Consider the following 13,256-nt stretch of genomic DNA (forward strand, 5'->3'; position numbering starts at 1 on the left):
GTAGACCTTCTAAGGATTCCATTTCACCCCCCTTTTATATATGCACAACTTATTGTTTTCACAGCCACACAATTTGAAGTTCAACAGTGTATGTCAATGGCAGGCCTATATTATGTGACTCGGTACACCTTTGGTATGGCCTGGTACCCACAAAGGCGAATTCGGTATAAACATCTATATATTTTCTGAAAGTAGACCTTCTAAGGATTCCATTTCACCCCCCTTTTATATGTGCACAACTTATTGTTTTCACAGCCACACAATTTGAAGTTCAACAGTGTATGTCAATGGCAGGCCTATTATGTGACTCGGTACACCTTTGGTATGGCCTGGTACCCACAAAGGCGAATTCGGTATAAACAACTATATATTTTCTGAAAGTAGACCTTCTAAGGATTCCATTTCACCCCCCTTTTATATATGCACAACTTATTGTTTTCACAGCCACACAATTTGAAGTTCAACAGTGTATGTCAATGGCAGGCCTATATTATGTGACTCGGTACACCTTTGGTATGGCCTGGTACCCACAAAGGCGAATTCGGTATAAACATCTATATATTTTCTGAAAGTAGACCTTCTAAGGATTCCATTTCACCCCCCTTTTATATGTGCACAACTTATTGTTTTCACAGCCACACAATTTGAAGTTCAACAGTGTATGTCAATGGCAGGCCTATTATGTGACTCGGTACACCTTTGGTATGGCCTGGTACCCACAAAGGCGAATTCGGTATAAACAACTATATATTTTCTGAAAGTAGACCTTCTGAGGATTCCATTTCACCCCCCTTTTACATATGCACAACTTATTGTTTTCACAGCCACACAATTTGAAGTTTAACAGCTGTGTGTCAAAGTAACGCTTAGTATGTGACTCGGTACATGCTTAGTATGGCCTGGTACCCACAAAGGCGAATTGGGTATAAACAACTATATATTTTCTGAAAGTAGACCTTCTAAGGATTCCATTTCACCCCCCTTTTATATGTGCACAACTTATTGTTTTCACAGCCACACAATTTGAAGTTCAACAATGGCAGGCCTATTATGTGACTCGGTACACGCTTAGTATGGCCTGGTACCCACAAAGGCGAATTCGGTATAAACATCTATATATTTTCTGAAAGTAGACCTTCTAAGGATTCCATTTCACCCCCCTTTTATATATGCACAACTTATTGTTTTCACAGCCACACAATTTGAAGTTCAACAGTGTATGTCAATGGCAGGCCTATATTATGTGACTCGGTACACCTTTGGTATGGCCTGGTACCCACAAAGGCGAATTCGGTATAAACAACTATATATTTTCTGAAAGTAGACCTTCTAAGGATTCCATTTCACCCCCCTTTTATATATGCACAACTTATTGTTTTCACAGCCACACAATTTGAAGTTCAACAGTGTATGTCAATGGCAGGCCTATATTATGTGACTCGGTACACCTTTGGTATGGCCTGGTACCCACAAAGGCGAATTCGGTATAAACAACTATATATTTTCTGAAAGTAGACCTTCTAAGGATTCCATTTCACCCCCCTTTTATATATGCACAACTTATTGTTTTCACAGCCACACAATTTGAAGTTCAACAGTGTATGTCAATGGCAGGCCTATATTATGTGACTCGGTACACCTTTGGTATGGCCTGGTACCCACAAAGGCGAATTCGGTATAAACATCTATATATTTTCTGAAAGTAGACCTTCTAAGGATTCCATTTCACCCCCCTTTTATATGTGCACAACTTATTGTTTTCACAGCCACACAATTTGAAGTTCAACAATGGCAGGCCTATTATGTGACTCGGTACACGCTTAGTATGGCCTGGTACCCACAAAGGCGAATTCGGTATAAACATCTATATATTTTCTGAAAGTAGACCTTCTAAGGATTCCATTTCACCCCCCTTTTATATATGCACAACTTATTGTTTTCACAGCCACACAATTTGAAGTTCAACAGCTGTGTGTCAAAGTAACGCTTAGTATGTGACTCGGTACACCTTTGGTATGGCCTGGTACCCACAAAGGCGAATTCGGTATAAACATCTATATATTTTCTGAAAGTAGACCTTCTAAGGATTCTATTTCACCCCCCTTTTACATATGCACAACTTATTGTTTTCATAGCCACACAAATTGAAGTTCAACAGCTGTGTGTCAAAGTAACGCTTAGTATGTGACTCGGTACACGCTTAGTATGGCCTGGTACCCACAAAGGCGAATTCGGTATAAACATCTATATATTTTCTGAAAGTAGACCTTCTAAGGATTCCATTTCACCCCCCTTTTACATATGCACAACTTATTGTTTTCACAGCCACACAATTTGAAGTTCAACAGCTGTGTGTCAATGGCAGGCTTATTATGTGACTCAGTACACCCTTGGTATGGCCTGGTACCCACAAAGGCGAATTCGGTATAAACAACTATATATTTTCTGAAAGTAGACCTTCTAAGGATTCCATTTCACCCCCCTTTTATATATGCACAACTTATTGTTTTCACAGCCACACAATTTGAAGTTCAACAGTGTATGTCAATGGCAGGCCTATATTATGTGACTCGGTACACCTTTGGTATGGCCTGGTACCCACAAAGGCGAATTCGGTATAAACATCTATATATTTTCTGAAAGTAGACCTTCTAAGGATTCCATTTCACCCCCCTTTTATATATGCACAACTTATTGTTTTCACAGCCACACAATTTGAAGTTCAACAGTGTATGTCAATGGCAGGCCTATTATGTGACTCGGTACACCTTTGGTATGGCCTGGTACCCACAAAGGCGAATTCTGTATAAACATCTATATATTTTCTGAAAGTAGACCTTCTAAGGATTCCATTTCACCCCCCTTTTATATGTGCACAACTTATTGTTTTCACAGCCACACAAATTGAAGTTCAACAGCTGTGTCAAAGTAACGCTTAGTATGTGACTCGGTACACGCTTAGTATGGCCTGGTACCCACAAAGGCGAATTCGGTATAAACATCTATATATTTTCTGAAAGTAGACCTTTTAAGGATTCCATTTCACCCCCCTTTTACATATGCACAACTTATTGTTTTCACAGCCACACAATTTGAAGTTCAACAGCTGTGTGTCAAAGTAACGCTTAGTATGTGACTCGGTACACGCTTAGTATGTCCTGGTACCCACAAAGGCGAATTGGGTATAAACATCTATATATTTTCTGAAAGTAGACCTTCTAAGGATTCCATTACACCCCCCTTTTATATATGCACAACTTATTGTTTTCACAGCCACACAATTTGAAGTTCAACAGCTGTGTGTCAATGGCAGGCCATTATGTGACTCACTACACACTTAGTTTGGCCTGGTACCCACAAAGGTACCCACAAAGGCAGAATTGGTAGCCTATAGATTTCTGCAATATTATAGTGCATGTTATAAACCCACCTTTTAAATAAGCACAACGTTATAGTTTTATCAGCTTCACAGTTTTAATTGAACACTAGGCAATAAGGTAGATAAGGCACATTCAAATATACATTCTAAATAACATTCTAAGGTGTATTTTCGATTTAAATGTCTTATTTAATTATTTTCTAACTTTACCTTCCTTTGGTAACGCAATACAGTTTTAAATTAATAATTGTCGTCCTCATGAATTGAAAAAGCAATGAATATGTTCTGACTTTTATTTTGAAAGATTCGCGAATGGCGGCCATATTGGATTTTTCTTTACTGTCGCTAGTTTCACACTACTCTCTCTAGTTTTCTTCTTCTTCTTCTTCCTCTGTTTTTTCATTGGCGGTTAGCAACGTTTCCTTGTGCATCACCGCCACCACTTGACTGGAGTACGGAACAGGATTCACCAGGCTACTCTAGCCTACCCATAGACTGTAGGCTATAAGCCTACCAAAGAGTTATCTATATTGCTTTATATAACCAAAATAAACAAAATAAAATTGACACAAAACAAAGTTTATATTCTTTTAAAAGAGGTATGTGTACTAAAATTTCCCCTGAGTTATTTTGCAATTTGGTCTTTCTTCACCTTCACTTCGCTGTTACCATTACAATGTTTTTTCATTATAAATAGTGCATCAGCCTCATCCTTGTCAGTACTGTCCTGCCTGGATCTGGTTGTGTGTGTGCCGTTTCCCACTTTCCCTTGTATTATAGCCTATAGGCGGCGAGCTAGATAGGCCTACCGTAAGTGACTTATTACACACTCAAACTACACATATGAATAAAATCCTGCTTTTTAGAAAGGTTTCAGTCTGTAGAATATGAATCTGAATGTTAACATTGAACATTTTGGGTTGTGCCATTTGTTTTAGCCCTCTGAATAGACCTCTTGCAGCAGCGAGAGCTGCCGGTGACAGTAGGGGAGGGGATACAAACGATGCTATGAAATTAGGTGCGTTTGCGATGAACTGCGGCTGACTTAGGCTGACTTAGGCTGGCTTCATACGTCAACGAGAGCTGCAGAGTCTTAGCAGGAGGGGCAACTAGCACACGCAGCTCATCCCGGACAGTCTGACTGAGCTTACGTACTTGAAGTTACTCGCGAGAGACCTGGCTGGAGACCTCGCGGTAGATATCGCGGGATTTTGTATTAAATACAGTAAAACTTTTATTCTTGCTCATTAAAATGAGCATGGTGACTGACGAAATAAATTGATATGATGTGTTTAAATAAACCACTGTTGTCATACAGTTAACAGGCCTGCATTGCAGCACATTCATTAAATATCAAGTGTTTTCCGTGTGTATATATTTAACCAACAGCATAAAATAGCAGAGTATCCTCACGTTTTCAGTAGGCTAGCCTACCGCTGTTCCAGAAATCACAAATAAGAAGGTATCCGTTCGATTTCTGTTCATTTTAGCAGATTCTAACGTAAGGAGCAAAGATTCTAGAACAGAGCAAGATGGATCACAGGGATAAGCTCCAGCGTCATCCCAGACGTTGGTTTTAGTGCAGTTGAACTGATCCGTCTTGGTCCGCTCTAGTGTCTTGGGTAAGGAGGCAGAACGAGACACCTGTCATACTCGTCATGGGGAGATTCTTCCAAACGGCCCTATCACAACTTTGAACTGACGTCATTGGGGTGGGTTTTGGCCAGCGCAGTTGCTTAAAAACGAACTGCGCTGAACTGCGCTGGCTGAGCTAAGACGCAGTCTCCCGAGATCTTGTAAGGACATGTGACATGATGTCACGGGGGTAACTCCCACCGCGACTGCAAGAAGTCGGACATGATTTCTAACCAGTTTGCATTTCGTCTGTCCCAGTATGCACTCTGTTTAACCCAGCATGCATCACATCAAGTCAGATCTGCGCAGATTTTCGTCAAGTCAAACGCACCTACTAGGTGCGTTTGACTCAAGGGGGCAGCGAACGTTCTGAGAGTGTAGACAGTATGGCGGCCGCCATGCTAACAAGTAGACCGTGGCTAGCTGGCCATTCCATTGAATCCTATAAGGCGTAAGCGCCACTTTGACATCAAATAACGTTACAGCTGAAGCGTTTTAAGCCTTTATATTAACATTTTCTATTGTCGGAGTGCATACTACATTGTGAAATTGGCGTCATAATCTCGTAACTGTTTTATCGGCAGAGTAATAAACTTTTTCCGAAAATCAATGCTAACGTGAGAATGCGCATGCGTCCATAGAGTAGTAAAAGCGTCGCCATAGGTCAGACTAGTGCCCTATATGGCACTAGGTCAGACCATATATTAGTATGGCACGCATACAGGGCCAAAACGTCTAATAACGAAACGCCGGTCAGACTACGTGCCTACGTCACATGTACGACACCTGAGTCTGCGCAGGAGACCTATGACGGAATAAGAAGACCTAAAAAAAACGTTGAAATTTGCTTCCTCGGTCTCTGCTGCCGTCTACGTGATAGCTCTGTCCATATCTTTTACTGTCTATGGTTTGACTTCATGTAGCCGTCTTAAGACGACTGCAGACGAGACTATTTCTGACATTCTGATACGTCTTTCAAACCGGAGTTGTACATACGTCATGGTTGAAAACCTATCAGAATGTCAGAAATAGTCTCGTCTGCAGTCGTCTTAAGACGGCTACATGAAGTCAAACGCACCTGATAGGTGCGTTTGCGATGAACTGCGGCTGACTTAAGCCGCCTTCACAGTAGGTGCACTCGACATGTCAAGTCGGCTGCAAACGCATGCAGTCGAAACGTAATTTGAGTCATATGCAGTGCATGCTGGTTAGACGTGTTGTTCGACTTGAAGAAAAGTTGTGATCATGTCACAAAAATGCGACCATGTCACGTCACTCAAAACTCGCGGGATGAAGACACCTGCAGTCGAATTCTGCATTTGCCTTTTCGTGCATGCAACCGGCTGTATCCCGCCCCATGACGTCAGTTCAAGGACTTGATAGGTCCGTTTGGAACAGGTTTGGAAGGAATCTCCCCATGACGATTATGACAGGGGTCTCGTTCTGCCTGCTTACCAAAGATTCTATAGCGGAGCAAGATGGATGCAGTTAACATTTTAGGATCAGCACAGCCAGCGTCTGGGATGACACCTGAGCTTGTCAAAAGTGATCCATCTTGTTCTGTTGCGGAATCTTTGCCCCTTACGTTAGAAGGTACTAAAATGAACAGATATGGAAGGGATACCTTCTTATTTGTGATTTCTGGAACAGCAGTAGGCTATCCTACTGAAAAGGTTTTGATATTCTGCTATTTTATGCTGTTGGTTACATGTACACGGAAAATCACACTTGATATTTAATTAATGTGCTACAATGCAGGCCTGTTAACTGTATGACAACAGTGGTTTATTTAAACTACTTCATATCAATTTATTTCGTCAGTTATCATGCTCATTTTAATGAGTAAGAATAAAAGTTTTACTGTATTTAATACAAAATCCCGCGATATCTACCGCGATATCTACCGCGAAGTCTCCAGCGAGGTCTCTCGCGAGTAACTTCAGGTACGTAAGCTCAGTCAGACTGTCCGGGATGAGGTGCGTGTGCTAGTTGCCCCTCCTGCCAAGACTCTGCAGCTCTCGTTGACGTATGAAGCCAGCCTAAGTCAGCCTAAGTCAGCCGCAGCTCATCGCAAACGAGCCTAATGTGAAGGCGGCTTTAGGCTGACTTAGGCTGGCTTCATACGTCAACGAGAGCTGCAGAGTCTTAGCAGGAGGGGCAACTAGCACATGCAGCTCATCCCGGACAGTCTGACTGAGCTTACGTACCTGGAAGTTACTCGCGAGAGACCTGGCTGGAGACCTCGCGGTAGATATCGCGGGATTTTGTATTAAATACAGTAAAACTTTTATTCTTGCTCATTAAAATGAGCATGGTGACTGACGAAATAAATTGATATGTGTTTAAATAAACCACTGTTGTCATACAGTTAACAGGCCTGCATTGCAGCACATTCATTAAATATCAAGTGTTTTCCGTGTGTATATATTTAACCAACAGCATAAAATAGCAGAGTATCCTCACGTTTTCAGTAGGCTAGCCTACCGCTGTTCCAGAAATCACAAATAAGAAGGTATCCGTTCGATTTCTGTTCATTTTAGCAGATTCTAACGTAAGGAGCAAAGATTCTAGAACAGAGCAAGATGGATCACAGGGATAAGCTCCAGCGTCATCCCAGACGTTGGTTTTAGTGCAGTTGAACTGATCCGTCTTGGTCCGCTCTAGTGTCTTGGGTAAGGAGGCAGAACGAGACACCTGTCATACTCGTCATGGGGAGATTCTTCCAAACGGCCCTATCACAACTTTGAACTGACGTCATTGGGGTGGGTTTTGGCCAGCGCAGTTGCTCAAAAACGAACTGCGCTGAACTGCGCTGGCTGAGCTAAGACGCAGTCTCCCGAGATCTTGTATGGACATGTGACATGATGTCACGGGGGTAACTCCCACCGCGACTGCAAGAAGTCGGACATGATTTCTAACCAGTTTGCATTTCGTCTGTCCCAGTATGCACTCTGTTTAACCCAGCATGCATCACATCAAGTCAGATCTGCGCAGATTTTCGTCAAGTCAAACGCACCTATTGTACACTCCCTACGTGACCATGTGCCTGCACATACGTCAGGGATGTAAAAGCCAATTAGGGCAAAGTCCTGACGTCATGAAGGGAGGGTCTAGGCTCCGCAGCGCTCCACCTGAGCTGCTGCGCCACTGCTCAGCAGCCGCCTGGCCCCGCCTTGCTCCCGCGATAAGTTGAGTCCATAGGTGCACTCGACATGTCAAGTCGGCTGCAAACGCATGCAGTCGAAACGTAATTTGAGTCATATGCAGTGCATGCTGGTTAGACGTGTTGTTCGACTTGAAGAAAAGTTGTGATCATGTCACAAAAATGCGACCATGTCACGTCACTCAAAACTCGCGGGATGAAGACACCTGCAGTCGAATTCTGCATTTGCCTTTTCGTGCATGCAACCGGCTGTATCCCGCCCCATGACGTCAGTTCAAGGACTTGATAGGTCCGTTTGGAACAGGTTTGGAAGGAATCTCCCCATGACGATTATGACAGGGGTCTCGTTCTGCCTGCTTACCAAAGATTCTATAGCGGAGCAAGATGGATGCAGTTAACATTTTAGGATCAGCACAGCCAGCGTCTGGGATGACACCTGAGCTTGTCAAAAGTGATCCATCTTGTTCTGTTGCAGAATCTTTGCCCCTTACGTTAGAAGGTACTAAAATGAACAGATATGGAAGGGATACCTTCTTATTTGTGATTTCTGGAACAGCGGTAGGCTAGCCTACTGAAAAGGTTTTGATATTCTGCTATTTTATGCTGTTGGTTACATATACACACGGAAAACACTTGATATTTAATTAATGTGCTACAATGCAGGCCTGTAACTGTATGATAACAGTGGTTTATTTAAACTACTTCATATCACTTTATTTCGTCAGTCATCATGCTCATTTTAATGAGTAACAATTAAAGTTAAATACTGTATTTAATGCACACAAATTCCGCGATATCTCCCGCGAGGTCTCACGCGAATCACGTCTGTCAAATTTGCAAAATCGTGTTCGGGACCATCTGCACCTAAAACTTTTGCCCCTCCCGGTGACACTCAAGCTCTCGTTGACGTATGCAGCCAGCCGAAGTCAGCCGTTTCCGAACTCGAATGCACCTCTTGTGATACCGACTGCCGAGTGGAAAACACACCCATCTAGACCATTGTGGACAGATTTTTAACCACGTGCATCTTGTGCTGCGCAGTTCTTGCCCTGCGCAGCCATCATGAACTCGCCTATTATAAGAACTGGAGAAAGTGAACAAGTCCCGCCCCCATTCATTTCAATGGGAATGCTAGGCTAGTGAAAATTGCCAAAATTTTGCGATTTTTTTTAGGCTTCAACATGGCGTTTCAAGGGGCTTGTTTCCGGTGCCGTTTTACTTAGCCAATTAAGTGCCAGGTTACTGATTGACGTAAGGTACAGAAGGAGAGCTCGTGCCCACACTAAGCTCGTGCATGAGCTGAGAGTGGAACAGCCCCCAATCAGCATGAGGAAAACGGCACCGGACATGATGTATTTTCTGGAAAATGGCGACGAGGAAGTGCCTTGCTAATCAGCGAAGCTAATCAGTCAAATTCTGACCCCCTGATCTTGCCTCATTCTGTGAACATCTCTCTTCTTGTACGCAGCAAGGCGGGTTTCCCAGTGAGATACCTCACTCATATTCTCAAAGAACGGAAAGTAACCTTAAAGGGCAAGTCCGGCGGGAAAAAAAAATGTTTTTCTGAATGAAAATCAACTAAGCCGTGGAAGAAATATTTGTTGTTGATCACGCAGTACAGAGCTAGCACGGGCAAGAGCTACAGCCCAAAATCGCGAACAGTGGGTTAGCATAGGGCTTAGAGCCATACGCTTTCAAAATCACATTTTTAAACCACTAACATTGCTCGAAACAGCGCCAAACCTCGTCAGCAGCTTGCTCTAGGTGTGTAGGGGAGCGCCTGGACGAATGAAACGGAGGACAAATGAAACATTGCGATTTTCTCCTAAGCCGTTCAAAATTGAAACGTCAAAATTTGTCACCAAGCACAGCAAGCAAGCCTTGCCAGACCAGGGAAAAATCATGTTGATATGTCACGCTGATCTTGAGTTAGACCCGACAAAGCATTTTGACGTGCGCCAAGTAGGCCTAAATGTTCTATTACGTCGATTTTTTCAAATATCAAGTTGTATTTATGGCGTCATGTAATGCTATCATGTTCAAACAATAGATGAATTGGTAGTGTAACTTATCCTAGGCTACTGTATGCAATGTCAAAGTTAGTTAGTTTAGGAGAAAAACGGGTTTAGCTGCGAGAAGTCACTGTCGGGACAAATGTAACATGACGTCGTGTTCCGGTTGACCTTGTATTTTTAAACAAATATGTTAGGCTGATCAAGTGCTCGTCACTCAACATGACTTAAATCTGTGAAATAATGAAGTTTAATCAGTATATTAATGATATAGCTATATAGATATAGGCTAGCTATGACTCCCACCGACCTCATTAGTCCAAATGTGCATTTGAATGCAGCAAATATTATTTGATAATTACTTAAATATTGCGAGAATTCTCCTAAAAATTTAACAGCACTTACAAAACATGTCCCTTGACAGGTATATTACATGAAAACGTAAATAATGTTTACAGTTTCTTTAGATTTGATAATGTTTCATTTGTCCTACCCCAGCGTTTAAACTGTTCCTGCCACTTGGGACATATGAAACAAATGACCAGTTCTGTTCAAACTTAAATTACACCACAATCGTCATACATATCCTACCAAATATCACAAGATTTTAAGAGACCACACATGTGAGTTGCTGATCACACAAAAAAAATGTTTATTTTTGTAACGTCGTCTTTGAAAACAACGTTTAACCGAAAATTGTTTCATCCCTCCAGGCGCTCCCAAAAAAGAAAAAGTCATTATTTGACTTTTATCGGAAAACAACAGAGGTTCTGTGCTACTTTCAAGTCCAACTAGGCTATCTATTGACATTTTGTTCACACATAGGCTACTAAGTGATGTTAACAGTTGGTATGATCACATAAAACGAAGCACCAACAACTTGGTTCACGAACCATAAGTTTATAAAAGAAGACTGTTAAGAACACTTACCAATTCTACCCCTTCCAGCTCCTCGCGACGGAACTGCGATTATAGAACCGTAAGACTACGTAGGCTATTTTGTCTGCCTAAACAGGCCTACCAGGCAAAATGCATCTGTGCGGTGTAGGCTACCTGATGTCACAACTGTCTTTAATGCCTGTGAAATGCATGTTAGTGTGTCAGATAGGGGCAGACGTTTTCAAATCATATTACTAATAACATTCTTTTCTTATATAATATTGCCGTTTCAGATGTTAACCTAGCCTACAGCTATAAACTCTCAAATGGTTTGCGATAACAACGCATTCGCAATGTTGTTGCGAGATGTAGCTCGCCTGTAGCTATGCATAACTCATCGGTGCAGCCACCAGGCTCAATTTGAAGAAGGGGCTTACTGTGGAGACTAACCATTTCGGTTAACTGCATAGCATGGTCAAATGAGAATTTACCTTTTATGTTTCATATAAGTAGGCCTACCGATAATTGAAAAAAACTCAATCTGGCTACACAGCGCACCGTCAATGAATGAACGAATCAAAGCGCCTCCCACAAACAGGAGTGGAAATCCCTTTCAACGACATGAAACTTTAGAGTGAACCTTCAAATACCCCCCATATTTCAGTGCCCATCAGTCTCATTTAGCAACATCACCAAACAGTCCAAAAGTAAATTAAACCCCAGACTAAACCGAAAACTGCTTTTAATAGCCTACCGGTGCTGAAACAAAACTCATGTCTCTCTGTTTTCACAATAAAACGCTATAACAAATAGTTCCTGCCTGGAAGTTTGCCTCAAATAAAGGCCTTTGCTTTGCGCAGCCTAAGTAAGTAGGCCTAGCCTAAATAAAGACCATAATTGAGGATTGATGGTACGATCTACCGTGCGTTAGGCTATTTATTTTACGAATACTCGTTCTTTGTTACTTAAGCAACTGCTATCTTGTAGCCTTTATTGAAGTGTATGTTGTAATAAGTCCAAACTAGCCAACAGTGTGTGTGTGTGTGTGTGTGTGTGTGTGTGTGTGTGTGTGTGTGTGTGTGTGTGTGTGTGTGTGTGTGTGTGTGTGTGTGTGTGTGTGTGTGTGTGTCGGTTTATGAAGCGCAAGCTGTCACCGATTTAGCTATCCTGCAAACTATGGTTTAGTCTACCGTAGTTTTGCCAGCTAGTTAGGGGAGAGCAGGGTCAATTGAAACACTTTTCAGTTTAACGTCTTTTTCAAGACAGGTGAAAGGGATACAAATAATGTTGTCATATGATCAACAACTCACATGTGTCCTCTCTTAGTTACCAGTATAATTTCATATACACCTTGAGTGATCGCGTTGTTTTTTAACTTTGAACGTAAGTTGTCATTTGTTTCAATTGACCCACCCTGTCGGGTCAATTGAAACACATGTGCGGGACGAATGAAACAGCATATTGTAAACAGAAACCATTCACTTTACTCTAGTTTTTATGAAACATACCTAACAACATACTTCTGTACTTGTCATGGCTAAAATTTCACCTGATTCTTCAAAATATAAGTAGGTCAAAAAATGTATTTTTCCATGTGCGTCAATGTCGAGATATGCGTTTCGATTAAACTCACATTTCTTCATTTTATACCATGCTGATGACTACATTTCCATCTAATTTACTTATTTCCCGTTGTAAGCCTTGTTGAGGGATTCACAATTGATCTTCCTCTTTTATTTTGAAACATTTTTTTTTTTTTTGCATTGATAGTTCGGGACGATTGAAACAACTGTTTCAATCGTCCCGACAGTGCTAACTAACACTTAAACATATTTTGCTTCTAAACCTCAAAATGCTGACATTTAACACTTTCAGACATGTTTAAGTAATGATTCATCTCTCGTATGGTCATGTGATCATTGCATGAAACAATAAACACGAGTTGTGATCACAAAAAAATTACCGCACATAAGATTTTACTTGCCGGTGTCAAAAACAGGTTTGTGGGGATAACGTTGGAATTCGATGACGTCATGGCACAAGATTTCCCGTGGTTGGCAAGTCTTGTGTGATGAACAAACTGACGACATATGACATTTCAGATGTGCATGGTTTTCGAGGAAATCGCTGTGTTACTTTCGTCCCGCGTTTCAATCGACCCGGCTCTCCCCTACCATCAAAATGACTT

The sequence above is a fragment of the Sardina pilchardus genome, chromosome 3 (assembly GCF_963854185.1).
Source record: "Sardina pilchardus chromosome 3, fSarPil1.1, whole genome shotgun sequence".
NCBI lineage: Eukaryota > Metazoa > Chordata > Actinopteri > Clupeiformes > Clupeidae > Sardina > Sardina pilchardus.